The following is a 14,867-nucleotide window of genomic DNA, read 5'->3' on the forward strand; positions in this document are numbered from 1 at the left end:
ACTAGAGAAAGCCTGCACGCAGCAACGAAGACCCAACGCAGCCAAAAATAAATAAATTTATTTTTTTAAAAAAGAAATGAAGCTCTCCCATCCTCTCCCCGCCCCAAGCCCCAAGCCCCTGTCCCCTTCTCCTCTAGGACAACCAAGCCTTCCTCTTAGCTGGATCTTCCAAAACAGCCCAGATGCTTTTCCTCTTGCTCCTGGAATCACACACACACAGTGAAGCAGTTCATTATCAACCCTCCACCCCATCCCCATCCCCCAGGGGAAGATGTGCAGGGCTCAACGACAGGAAGGCTGGCTGTCCTACCCAGTGAGGCTCAAGGGAGAATTAACTCTATTCTTCTGCTGATGAGCTCACAGCATCAAGACCCTCATTTTTCATAACATGATCGATAATTGGTAATCACCTTTCCATGTTCTTGATTCTAAAATAATCTACACCTTTAGAGCAGAAGGTCCACGGAATAGAACTCACACAACGGGCTCAACACAGCTTGGTTTGCGAGTATCGAAGAATTGTGTGAAACCCGCCTTGCTTCTTGCAGCTCCCTGAGATCTGGCTCAGTATGATTTGAGGAACTAAGGTAAGACTTCCAAAAACTACACTAAACATTTGTCTCTTTTGCTTGTTGAAACAATTTGTTGCATGTTTGTTTGGCACTGTCAACGATGAAAAGAAATAGATGACGTGGCCCCTACTCCTGAAGACTTTTATTCTCTAGTTGAAAAGCCATGCACCCATGAGAAGGGTTAATAATAGTATAAAATAACAGTGAAAGTAATGTCCCAAGACACATCAGTACATCTCACTGGATTCCTGCAGCAACCCTGAGTGGTAGGTATTATGATCTCCCATCTTGTAGATGAGGAATCTGAGGCTCAGTGAAGAGATGCTGTCTTTCCACAAGCTGTGCCTCTGGAGGTGGAAACCTACATGGGACCAGAAGAAGCCATGTTTAGCTGTTACCTCTCGCTAGCTTGCTCCCTACCCTCCTTGACCTGCAAACTTCCCACACACACCCGCAATCTTACTCTACCTTACAGGGCAACTGACTCTGTAACAGTCTATAAAAGTTTTATTGTTCTTGCTTTTAGAAAGTTGCTGAATCTCCCCAGCACTTGTAAATAATATGGCACTCCAACTGCTGCCCCCACCTTGTCCCTAACCATAGGAACCCAGTGAAGCCAAGGAAACTCAGGGGATTCTGAGGTCACAGGCTCTACCTGTGTGTTGTCGACCCACCATCCCATCTGTCCCAACCTGTCAGAGACAATTACCATGGCCCAGGTGAGAGGCACCCTGGTATTCCAGTCTCATCCCCCACTCTGCCCGCCAGTCTCCCCAGTACATCAAAAGACTTCCCACTATTTCCTGAACACTCCTCCCCAGGCTTTGGCTCATCTAGGGCTCTCCTGGAGTGTTCTTCCCTGCAATTACGCTTGTCTAATACTGCCCGCCTACTCTTAAGAACTAGGTCAAAATATCGCCTCCTCCTTCAATCTTTCCTCAATTTCTTCCATCTGTATATGAGCTCACCAGTCGCGGTAATGCCACAGAATTTCACCTGGATCATCTAAAGGCATTCTTCTCCATCTGCTTCTTATTACAGTTAATTGCGGATTTGCCTTAAGGGATGGGAGTCAGTGTTCTGAGTCTGTGTCCAACCTTCTCCACTTATGACTTGTGCAGAATTGGGAAACTGAGCCATAAGCAACTCATCTGTAAAATGGGGTTTCTTTTTTTTTTTTTTTTTGGCTGTGTTGGGTCTTCATTGCTGCGTGCGGGCTTCTCATTGCGGTGGCTTCTCTGTGGAGCACGGGCTCTAGGCGTGCGGGCTTCAGTAGTTGTGGCATGTGGGCTCAGCAGTTGTGGCTCACGGGCTCTAGAGCGCACGCTCAGTAGTTGTGGCGCACAGGCTTAGTTGCTCCGCGGCATGTGGGATCTTCCCGGACCAGGGCTCGAACCCATGTCCCCTGGATTGGCAGGCGGATTCTTAACCACGGCGCCACCAGGGAAGCCCCTAAAATGGGGTTTCTTGAGGATGCAGTGAGATAATAAGGAGGAAAGCACTTTATAAATGATATTGGGCTTTGCTTGTGTTATACTTCACCACTCTCTGCCTCAGTTTGCACATCCATAAAAATGGGAGTAATAACGTCTCTCTCTTGGACTTGCAGCAAGGATTAAGTGGGCTCGTGTATGTAAAGCAAACTTAGCACAGTTCCCTGCCTCTGTCTCCGCCCCCCACACATGATACAAGCAGAGTTGGGACCATACATCCAGCTTTATGCTCTTTTACTCTGACCATGAGGTTATGCAGGATTCAGGGTGCCGTTGCAAACGCTCCTGCACGTGGGTGACTTCTGGAATCTGGGCGGGAACTCCAGTGCTCTGCAATAATAATTATCATCATAAACAGTTGGCGGCCCCTGCACCCAGGAAATTCGTTTTTCGGGGCCAGGTCTGTGCTGTGATGGGACACCCCTCCTCAGGGGGAGAGACTGAAGAACATGGGAGTCTATAAAACCACAGCTGATTCTCAGAGCCAGATGAAAGAGCCGCCATGCCGAGTAGCTGGACACTGAGGGGCAGTCAGAAATGCCCCTCAGAGGGCAGTTTGGGGAGCGTTGGCCCTAGTCTTCCGCGAGCCATGTCATCTAATTGCTTCAGTTCACCTTGGGTGCAGGGGGTGACTAAGTCCGTTTAGACGTTGGGTCCAAGGATCTGCATCTGAGAAGAAAAAGAAATCATAGACTATCAGAGCTGGAAGGGGCCAGTGTGGACCACAGTTCCTCCTGAGAACCTCAAGCCGTGCCCCTCCCCCTTCCTCAGGAGCGCTCCCTCTTTTCAGGGGTGGATCCACAACCTTTAGCATCATGTGTCCCTAACCCTCCAGCCACAGTCGACATGACCAAGCATGGACCCAGCCAGGCCAGTCAGATACTCTCTCCTGGAATTCTGGAATTGGAAATCTGATACACTGGTCAGTTTCTGTTGGGATCTTGACCCAGGAAGACTCACTTTCCTGGATAGCATCCAGAGTGGAAGCCAGATTAGAGAGAAGAATATGGGAAACTTGGATCTCATTCCAGAGAGAAACAGCTCAAGGAGGTGGCCCATGTGAAGAAGATGGCAAAAAAACACCCACCAAGATACAAAACTTCTTTTGCCTCCTTGCTTTAGTTAATTAACAATTAACAGTGCCTTGCACATAGCCGCCGCTGAAAAGTTTATTGGATGCTTGAATGAATAATCAAAAACAGGTGGAGCGTAATCATAGCATAAATCTGAGGGAGAAACAAATAGGCACTGAGCTGCTCAAAATGAGGGACCAGATTTATATATAGTTCAAAAACAGGGTAGTGGTTACCCTTAGGGAGATAATATGTGGAAGGTGGAAAAAAGGGCTTCTGGAATGTTCTGATTCCCAATATAGGCACTGCTGAGTCTGTGAAAATTGGGTTGAAGCGTATGTATATGATATATGTACCTCTCTGTATGTATGTCAATAAGAAGTTTAAAAATAAAACAGAAAGGGATTAGGTCTTGATTTGCCCCCAGACCCCACCTGATACGGTTCTGGTAGGGGTTCAAGGTCCCACCTCCCCAGCATTTTCATGCAAGAGATATCTGGTTAAATAACCAAAGTGGCCTGGAAGAGAACAGGAATCTGAGGGCCAAGTCACAGAAGAGCAGCCTCGTTCTGAGAAGAGTTTGGGGTAGAGAAAAGAGCTCATTGCCTAAAAGACAAGCCCAAATGGTGTGATAATAATGTGTTTGGGTTGATGTTTTAGACACAGACCCACAAAGACGCATATGTGTACATGTTCACATGCCTTGGACCTTTTGATAAATTCATAATAATTATGGGAGTAATATTTATTGAAACTTTCTACATGACAGGCACTGTGGTTTACATTCATTAATCAGCTCAATTATCACAACAACCTGATGAAGTGGGTACTATTATTTATCCTCATTTTTCAGTTGAAGAAACTGATGCACAGAGAGGTTTAGTGACTTGGCTAATGTCACACAGCTAATAAATGACAAAATCAGGTTGGGCTAATTCCAAAGCCTATGTTTTTCAAATAATACTTTCCAACTCCGTAAAAAATGTACAAGTAGAGGTTTGTACCCTTGATTCCTCTGTGTGAAATACAAGACAAGAAATGTCCTCTTTCATCAGTGGTTTATACTAATGACATATCTGGTAGAAAGACAAGTGAGCTTGTTTGTTTTGAGGAGTAAACAGGACTTGCTGATCATTTTCCCACACATGACTGTTGAATGGGAAGCAACAGACACAATGGTTCTATTATGAAACTTAATCCTCCTAAAAATTTTATGAGGTGGGTATTCTTGTCTGTAGTTTGCAGAAGGAGAAACTGAGGCTAGGAGAGATTAAAGGGCCTTCATCCCTATTCAGATTCTAGCCTAGGTGATGCCAAAGCCCAAGAAGGCATTTTCACCCCCAAACAAGGCAGTCTGTCTCCCAGTGTTGAGTTCTGAAATGCGACCCATTTGGCTGTTGGGTTGAACAAGAGAGCTCGTGTGTGGCCTGGCCTTGCCCCGGATCAGGGGTGCTCATTGAGTGAGTTGTGACTTCTTGGGGCTTCTGTTTGTCTCTGGCAATTCCAGGGCTCCCAGGCCCAGCAGCTCAGCAAGTACCAAGAGACAGTCACATTGAGTCCACAGGAATCCAGAGAGCATTTGTGCCTTGGAGGAATTTGGCTGATGACTGAGAAGTCACAAGCCATGCCAGCTTCCGCAGAGGACAGAAGGACATGAGTAATGGCTTCCCCACCGCCCACACACCTGGGGGAAGCACATCATTTGCAGCCATGTGTTCACCATCCTTGTGCAGACGGCAAGGCTGATGGAGAGCGAGCAGAGGTGAAAACAGGCTAGAGTGATCTTTGTCTTCTCTTTTCTCTTAGCTGCGAAGATGCTGACTGCCGGCTTTCCTATTGCTGTTAATGACGTGTAAGTACAAATTATTGCGACTGCACTTTTCTAATGCAGCCGTGCAACATTTGTTCACTCAATAAACATGTGTTAGCTAGTGGGAAGCAGCAGCATAGCACAGGGAGATCAGCTTGGTGCTTTGCGACGACCTAGAGGGGTGGGAGGGAGGCTCAAGAGGGAGGGGATTTGGGGATATATGTATGCATATGGCTGATTCACTTTGTTATACAACAGAAACTAACACAGCATTGTGAGGCAATTATACTCCAATGAAGATGTATAAAAAAATGGATAAAAATTTAAAAAGATAAACGTGTTGTGGGTCTACTGTCATCAAGCATTTGCAGGGGTGATATAGTCTAGTGGTTAAGAAGGTAAACTCTGGTGCCTGTCTGAATTGGGTTCAAGTCCTACCCTTGTTCAACCTAGTCTAGTAAGAGTCTGCTGCTATTATTATTTGTGCTATTATTACTTGGGACTCAGTGGAAGTCCTAAGCTGGGCGCTAGGGGAAGAGAGATAGTACTCAAGGAGTGTTCCTGCTAGAAGAGGCATTAAGACAAGCACACAAATAGCCTGTGATTGTGAAATAGGACACATGCAGAATATGGCAAGGAACCTAACAGGTAATTCAGAGTTATAAGCCCTGTTCCTTTCACATTGTTCCTTTGGAGGGTCTCATATTTACATATAAAGCATTGTTGCCGGAGTCCTTTGTTAAAGGAGTCTCTGAAATTCATTGATTTTTTAATTATTATTATAAAAATAAAACATGTTCATTTTTGAAACTTTGAAAAGTACAGAAAGCATTTCAGAAATTTCTTATAATTCCATCATCGAAGAAACCATAGTCAATATTTTGCTATATATCCTTTTATTTGCATTTTTTCCAAAAGTATTTTTGAGCTCCACATTTGGAGCCTCTATTCCCTTAGACTCGGTAGCACATTCTTTTGACTTTGCCTCACGAGGCAAATCTTTATCCTTTGAAGGTAAGTTGCTGTTTTGGAACATTCTTAAGTTGCCAGGAACCAGGTTTGGCAAATTTGGTTAGTGATCGAACTGAAGGCATGTTGCTTTCGGTCCAAACACAGAATGGTAAAGAAATGAAACTCGTTTTATTAGGTGGCTTGTAAAATAGCACTAACAACCGTTCCAGTGGGTAGCTTGAAATTGAGTTTGCCACAAGCAGCGGCTTAGAAATAAAGGATCTCATGGAAAGGCCAGAATGCTGGGCTGGACCACTTTATTTTTTAATTGATTTTTTTTTTTTTTTTTGCCGCAGTGAATGGCATGTAGGATCTTAGTTCCCTGACCAAGGATGGAACCCACGCCCTCTGCAGTGGGAGTGCAAAGTCCTAACCCCTGGACCACCAGGGAATTCCCCATTTTTTAATTGATTTTTAATTTCTGTGTGGCTTTGGCTTGTGTACATGCCAAAGTGGATTTTCCTTCTTCTGAAAGACTTGGGCAGTGATAAGACTTCTGGAATTTTCTGTGATCCACTCAGGAATATATTTTAAAACAACAGTAAGAAAAATAAAAAATTGTTAACACTTTAATTGTATAACTCATAAAAAGATTCTACTTATACAAAGTAAACCTTAAAGATATGGCTACACTCCTTTTTGACCACCATATCCAATCCTAAACCCCCTCCTCTCTCCCCAGAGGAAGTGAATTCAATTATCAGATTGATGTGCAAATTTCCAAAATTTTTTATGTTTGTGTGTATACATATACATTATGCATATGTATTATATATATCAAACATATCATTTTTTACTAAATTGTATCATGGTATGTGTGATTCACTGCTTGCATTTTTCACTCAACTAAATGAAAACTGACCACTTTAACGGGGACAAAACTCATTTAAATATTTAAGTTCTGGTTCACTTCCTTTTGAAATAAGCTCTTAACTTTATGAACAGGCATTGGGAAAATTTAGAATAGTCAGAGAAGTCAGCAGAGGCACATAAGAACTTCCACACTGAGCTAGCCCTAGAATTTATCAGCTCATTATTGTGTGTCTGACAGTGGCACCAAGGAATGCAGTGGGTAGTATGGGCTGAGATCAAACTCCAGGATTAGAGACATCCTAAAACATTCCCATTATCCTTCATGCCCCATGCTGCAACTGTCCTCCACAAATGTATCAGGCTTCTTAAGAACCTATTTCTATTTCCAACTTGCTTCATCTTTAGGGGATAATGAATTCAATGAGTTATATCTGCTGTGAGAAAGACGTTTGCACCCGCATTGTCACCATCTGATCTAGAACATTAGCTGGGTTTTGTCTCTTATCTTCACATATTTTCATAGATATCAAAAGAGGATTTTGCTTCAGGGAAATGTGTGTAGACATTCTCTTGTTGCTTCCATTTGGCATGAACAGTAGAGGGAAGGATTAAAGTTGGGAGCCAAGAGTAAAAGCATCAGAACTAAACTGGCTGGCATGGAGGTACATGGATCCAGTGATTTTCTCCAACCTCTTCCCAAGGCAGATGTCACACACCTCAGCCAGGATCTGTAGCAGTTCCACAGTTTGGGGAGAAACAAGAAAAGGAACAGAGCTGGTAATGCCATGTCTCCCGCAAGAAAAGCCTCCCTTGGGTGGTATTTTAGGACATTAGCTCAGGCTGTCTTGTCCTCAGTCATCTCACTGGCATTTAAGTAGCCCCTTGGGTTACAGATCATGGCAGGTGCTGGGAAGTAAAGAAGGCCATGCTAAAAATACCCAGCCTCTTCTGGAACTCGGCTGGCAGCCGGAGCTCCCTCCTCCAGTGCCAGGACCTTAGAAAAAGAACAGAGAGTTTCCTTCACCTCAAGCAGCAAGAAAGGTCTGGCTCCCTCCTCCGTTGAAGTTACTGTGGTGGAAATAGTCCTCTGGAGAAAACATACTCAAAGATGCATTTCTACTGAGAAATAGCAATTTCTACTAAATCAAGAGAACAGGCTCTCTTAAGGAGAAGCCAGGGTCCCAGTAGAAAGCACTTGGAGAGAAGGATTTTGCTAGTCAGGCAAGAAAGGGTCTTTACAAAAACAAGCAAGTTCACTGCCTACTTTCAGTATCCTAGATCCACCCCTAGGCCTCCAAACCAAATCATCTCAACTGAAAACGAAGTTGTTGGCAGTGGGTGGACATAGGCACAGGAACAAAATTTTAGAAATCCCGGTTTCGACTTGACCTAATTCAGCGGCCCTCCTACAGCCTGGATGGGTGGGAGGCAGACCTCAGTTCCAGTAGGAGGCACCGGGGTTGTCCACATCCAAGGTATTTTTCATCAGGTTTCACGGTGTGCAGAGTAAGCGTGGAGCTCTGCTCACCACTTGGGAGGCTGCAGAGATCACTTTCACATATGTTCCTGTTAAGGACATCAGTGGAAACTTGAGAACCAAGTATAAAAATATAAAAATGAATAGGTGGCATCCAATAGAAAAGAATGTAGGCATTGCCAGGAAGCAATGATTAAAACCATTCCAAAGCTTCGATATGGCTCCTGAGGCTGGCTCAAGTCTCTGGAAGCCTGTAGATGCTTTCATGTCTGCCCAGGCTATGGCTTGAGGAAGCACTAGATGCTGTCCTGACCACATATTTTGTCTTCATTTTCCCCCAAACATACGGCCTGGATTGACTGGTGACTCATTCCTTTGCTGACCCAAAAGTTTTAAAAAAAGAGATGTAGGTCTCTCACAATTACTTCAAACTCTCCCTTAGAACAAAATGAATGTACTTGCCTATCTCTGTGAAGATGTCCTTCTTGTCCAATCTTGGGCCATAAACATGAGAGTAGGCAAGGTTGCGTTGGCCCAACCGTCCTTTTTCACCAGGTTCTCCCATCAGCCGAGAAGGAAGGTGCCTTTAGAAGCCTGGGCTGCAGTCCTGAGCTGGCCCACGAAGGGTGAGACACTCCTTCAGTCCCAGTCTCATGACTGTCACCTTTTAACCATGTTCATATGTAGAAAAGGCCTCTGGTGGTCCCCTCTCCTCTCTCCTCTTCACCTTATAATGTGTTGCTTTTAAATATGGAATCAAATATTCATATAAAAACGAATTGGGGGCTTCCCTGGTGGCGCAGTGGTTGAGAGTCTGCCTGCCAATGCAGGGGACACGGGTTCGAGCCCTGGTCTGGGAGGATCCCACATGCCGCGGAGCAACTGGGCCCGTGAGCCACAACTACTGAGCCTGCGCGCCTGGAGCCTGTGCTCCGCAACAAGAGAGGCCGTGATAGTGAGAGGCCCGCGCACCGTGATGAAGAGTGGCCCCCGCTTGCCACAACTGGAGAAAGCCCTCGCGCAGAAACGAAGACCTAACACAGCCAAAAATAAATAAATAAATAAATAAATAAAAACGAATTGGAATGGGAATGGTTAATGAAAAGAGCGCCCTTGCTGGGAGCTGGGGCATCCACGTCCTTGTTCCTGCACAGACACCTCCCAGCTGTATGATCTTGAGTCATCACCACCTTTGGTTTTCTCATCTGTAGAGTGAGGATAATAGCACTCAACCTGATGCTGTCATAAGAGGTTGTGAGGAAGAGAGAATGAACTTGAAGGTGCCTTCTAAACTTTACATCCATAGGGAATAGTGCCATTCTTGAGACAGCTAAATTTCACATGTCGGCTCGATTAAACCTATACATAGTTGCTGCTGTTTAAAGAAGATGAGATGTAAGGCAGGAAAACTTACGGCCTTTTTTTGTACTGGGAGAACCATTTTGCCTGTGCAAACCCTCCAGGTAGCAAGAGTACTCAGGGGCCTCGCTGCAGCATCAGGACCAGCTGTGTGTCACTAAACGATGAAGGAAGACATTCACAATGGCCTAAAGACCTTTCTCAGAGCTCCAAACCCTCCCTGGAAACAGGGCATATTTTCCTCGGGTTCTTGATTGTAGTACCACAAACCCTCAAGAAAGAAAACACTCTTGTGTATGAGAAGAACATGCTGTATCTTGTTCCATGGGACATGACACGCGGCATTCCAAAACCCAGTGCAAGAAGCAACTGTCTATCAGCTTAATTACAGATTCTTCACTTTCCCTTAACTGCTTGAGTCAGCACTGTGGACTCTGGAGGAGTCATGGTACACAGGTAGAGAGGCATTGCTGCTAAGCAATGTGGGACTATCAGGTAATTAGGTTTTTGTTTTGTTGTTTTAAACAAACAGACCCTGACGTACATATTCAAGTGAGTGTTTCTGTTAAAGGTGCCGCATTAGTAAGCTGTGCTCATGTTGACTCTTTTCTAACCAAATATTGGGAAATGTAGTCTGGTAAGTATGGGTGCTCTAATGGGAGGAAAGGGACAGTGTAACATTAAAGCTCTCCTAGAAAACCTGCGATATGTTCCTCACAGCTATAGGGGGGCCCAGGCAGCATTTGGGACCATGGTAACATAGTTGGAAAAACATATTAAATGACCCCCCAAAAGAGGGTTTTACCCTACAATATACATAGATGCTTTTCCTGGAGGAAAAGATACATGTCCTTACCCACCTTCCCTGATCCCATAAACTCTAGTTAAATGCCTTGCACACAAAAGGTGTTCAGTAAATATCTGTGGAACCTTTGTCCTATCCTATCACAATACTTATATTCATTCTTCAGAAAGTAAAACATAGAGTCCCTATTTTGAGTGGAAATAAGTCTTTTGAGCCTAGTTTTGTTATGGTTCCTTCCCAGATACTGTTTCTCCTGCTTACTTGTATGGTTTTTTTTTTTTTAACTTTTTTTTTATTAATTAATTAATTTATTTATTTATGGCTGTGTTGGGTCTTCGTTTCTGTGCGAGGGCTTTCTCTAGTTGTGGCAAGCGGGGGCCATTCTTCATCGCGGTGCGCGGGCCTTTCATTGTCGCGGCCTCTCTTGTTGCGGGGCACAGGCTCTAGACGCACGGGCTCAGTAATTGTGGCTCACGGGCCTAGTTGCTCCGTGGCATGTGGGATCTTCCCAGACCAGGGCTCGAACCCATGTCCCCTGCATTGGCAGGCAGATTCTCAACCACTGCGCCACCAGGGAAGCCCCACTTGTATGGTTAATAGCCAAGAAACAGTCATTCAATAAACATTTATGGGGAGATGACTGAATACCAAGCACAGGAGAAATTTCCTGGAAATACCAAGGACGTTCTTGGTGTTCACCCAGAACCTCTGGACCAAGGATCCTGTGCAGGCTCCCACACCACCACGATTTGGTCAGTTTTTTAACTTTCAAGGAACACAGACTCTGTCATGTAACCTCAGGAAAGAAAGGGGGTGATTATAAGGACCCCTGGAACTGAGATTTGGTCATCGTCTCCCAGTCTTTTTCTTTCAGTGGTGCTTCTGTTTATCTTGATATGTCTACTCCATTCTCTTTCTCTACAACCAGACTTCTCTGCTTCCTCATAACTTAAACGATACATGGCCTATTGTGGTATATTAGTCAGGAGAAGCTAGTTATGCTTCGGTAACAAATAGCCCCCAGATCTCGGTGGCCTAAAATAGCAAAGTTTTATCTCACTCATACTACCTGTCCACCAAGGGTTAGTTGGGGAGAGAGGGAGAGCTCTACTTATCACAGCCACTTGGGAACCCAGACTGACAGAACAGCAACAACTTTGAAAAAGAACATGGTAAGGCATATACTAACTCTTATGGTGGCCATCATAAGTCACTTTGGCTCACATTTCTTTGGCCAAAGCAAGTCAAATGAAAAAAAAAAAAAGTCAAATGACCACACCTAACTTAATTGGGTGGGGATGTGCAATCCTACCAAGACCTGACTGGGAAGAAAGCCCAAATATCTGTGAAGAGCCTTAATCACCCTCATACAAGGCATCTCTGGCCCAAGATTGCAACCCCTTTTTTTTCAGCAGCCTCAGCTATTGATTCATATTTTTCATGCTCCTTAGTTCAAACTACAGTGAAAGAGAAGCTGAGGGATGCAGTCCATCTCTGCCTGACAGGCCACAACACTAGGTCCCTGGTTAGCCTATGGATCTGTCCTTAAGTCACAGCCAATCAGGTGGGGAACGGGGATATACACTGTATCCCATGGCTGGCTAGCCCACCCCTCTTGATGCTATCCAGGGACCAGGAGATCTGTCCAGTACAGAAGAAATTGTTGTTTAAGTCACGATATTTTGCTGGTCCTAGCCCTTAATAATAGAAAGGTCAAGGATGGTGCAGTCCATGAAGCTGGGTTGAGTCTGGCTGGTTGAGATTCATGGGGCAGAATCTCAACAGTAGTGAAATGGAAATGACTGAGTCCAGTTAACCTGCTATGTTAACCCACCAGTCTAGGGATATGGTACCAAGGGATTTTAAAAATTAGCTTCGTGCAGCTCCATTTCCACACTGGACACCACAGTCTTTGACCTCTGAACATAGCCCTAGGTGAGAGGGGCAGTGAGGGGAAGGGAAATGGATGGCTTCAGTTTCCATAATAAGACCTGAATGTCTGAACCTGGAATTCAAGCCCCTTCACCATATACCACCCTCCCCCCAATCTATCTTTCCAGTCTCACGTCCCAGTTCACCCCCAAGTGAACCTACTGTCGGACCACCATCAAACATTCTCTTTTCTTCCCTTGGCTCATACAATACCCTCCACTCTAACTGCTATCCTTCCTCTAAAATCAGTTTAAAAACCACCACGGTTCAGAGAAGTTTTTATCTGTCTACTCTGACCTAGTCATTTCTATTTCTTCCTCTGAATTTTTATAACCTTGCTCATGCTGGAACACCTGGATGGCATGGATATGTCTTACTTATTTGGGGATCCTGGAGCCTAGTGCCTGCCTGGCGTACAGCAGGTGCTCACCAGTGGTATGTCTGAATGGATTGTCTGTAACACCAGTTCACTTAAGGAAACTTTAGCGCGTTCCTCTGCGATGTTTGGCACAATGGAGAAAAGTCGGTAATATATGGTCCCTCTAGGAGTTTCTCTAGTTCAGTTGCCTCATTTTATAGACGAGAAAACTGAGGCCCAGAGAGGAGAAATGACTTGCCCTCTGCCACCCAAGCAGCCACAATTTACTGAGCAATTTGCTATGTGCTAGACAAAACGCTTTTCATTCTTTATCTCATTTTCATCCTTGTAACAATCCTACGAGGGAAGAATTTGTACACCTACTTTACAGAAGAGAAAACTGAGGCTTAAAGAGGTTATAACATGGTTAAGGCCACACTGCAAGGAGGTGGCCAGGCCAGGTTTGGATCCCAGGGTCTAACTCTGGGGTCTCTATTCATGCCCCCTATGCTGAGCTCCAAGCTGGGGAGTCAGCTCCCTGTGGTCAACGCATCTGTTTATCACCCATAAGCCTTGAACTTTGTCAGTGCTCCAGTGGCTGGGTTCACATCTGGTGATGAAAGGGTCCTGGTGAATTTCTGTGCCATGCAGTGCCTATGCACACAAATCTAATGTTTTGACCATCAGGTCAGGGTATTTTTTTTCCCCTCCTGGGCAGTTGGGTTAGTGAAAGAAACCTGATAAAATCCTGGAGAGGAACTTGATCGTTCTCTGAAGGACTTACAAGTTGTTTGGCCTGCCTAAACTGCTCAGATACCGTCCGGGGAATATTCGGTATCCATGTAGTACAGGTTGTGAATTATTCTGCGGGGACTGTTAGCAAGACCCTCACCAGCTCTGCCTCAGCCAGTCTCAAGCAGGGCTTTGGGGCAGCCCCTTTCTTCCCCTCCCACCAAAGCTCTGAGAAGAGCAGGCTTTTCCCCAATGGGGGCTGGGAGGAGCAAGAGGTACAGGGAGATCCTCCTGCCTCTAAGCAGAGCTGACTCTACAGAACTGGGCCTGTTCCCTCCCCAGAGTTATAGCTGTGGATACAAGGACTTGGCAGGGGTAACATTTATCCCACATTTTGGCAACCTAGTACCTGAATGCCTAACATGGAAAGAGACCAACTCCCTAAAATCAGTGTAAGAAAAATGATTAAAAGTTAGATATGGAAGTACCTCAGGGATCATCTACACCCCTGGATTTAAAGATGAGGGAACTGCAGCGCCGAGGCTAAGTCACTTGTCAAGGTCACAGAGCTGCTGGTGATAGAGACCAAAGATCAGGTTGCCTGAGTCTAAACTCAAGGGTCTTTCCCCTTAAACTCTAATGCACCCGCCTACACACCAACAAACTCACCCCACCCTTTGCGGAAGTATGGTACACAGGCACACGCAGAACTGAGTCAACTGGGTCCTATATCCCTAAAGTATACGACTGTCCGTCCTCTGGGGGACAGGGTACCTCATAAGACAGATTCTCAGACATTCTGACCCGTGTACCAGCAGAGAAAGTCTCAAGAGCAGCACCCCAGGCCTTCCTCCCAACTCTTCCTTTCTCTGCTCCAATTGAGTTTCCAGAACGTGAGAGCCCAGGCCGATACCCGGCAGTCCGGGAGCTGCCGGGAGAAGCGCGGGGCGGGTGTCCGGAGCGCACGGGCTCGGGCGCCGGGTACGGGGCCTGATGCTTAGCGCGCCCGGGTCTGGCGGCTCAAGGGGGCGACGAGCATCCACTACCTGCCCCTCTCCTCCGGCCTCCTGTGACTCAGGACGGCTCGGCGGGAGACCCTAAAGGCGGGGCATGGACCTTGGGAGGAGGAGGTGCGGAGGGCGGAGGGCAGAGCTTAGCGCCTCGGCCGCGGCTCGGCCCCCGCGAGGCCCCGGTGCCCTCTCCCTGGCGTGCAGGTTTGGAAGGCGGGAGGCCTCGCCCGGCCGCCGCCTCGGCTGCTCGGGTCCCCATATATAGTCATATCCACCGTCAACTGGGAGGCCGGCAGGCAGCAGCGAATGGGCGAGCGGCCCCCGCGGGAGCAGCGGGGAGGGCGCAGGGGGCGGAGGGAGGAGAGGGGGAAAGGGGGCAGGAGAAAAAAGCTTTTCCAAAAAAGTATTGGCTGTCTTGAGGA

At 46.1% G+C, this 14,867-nt stretch overlaps 1 long non-coding RNA gene across 1 annotated transcript in view; it reads left to right on the top strand.

Annotated features, from left to right (window-relative positions):
• Positions 1-9,018, top strand: part of LOC309624857 — a 38,793-nt gene extending 29,775 nt beyond the window's left edge. The window contains exons 4-5 of the long non-coding RNA XR_014242171.1: positions 451-4,990; positions 6,256-9,018. This is a non-coding gene — a long non-coding RNA (uncharacterized lncRNA). The remainder of the gene's footprint in view (positions 1-450; positions 4,991-6,255) is intronic.
• Positions 9,019-14,867: the final 5,849 nt, after the last annotated feature.

The sequence above is a fragment of the Balaenoptera borealis genome, assembly GCF_965194805.1.
Source record: "Balaenoptera borealis genome assembly, chromosome: 3".
In the NCBI taxonomy this organism is placed as follows: Eukaryota; Metazoa; Chordata; class Mammalia; order Artiodactyla; family Balaenopteridae; genus Balaenoptera; species Balaenoptera borealis.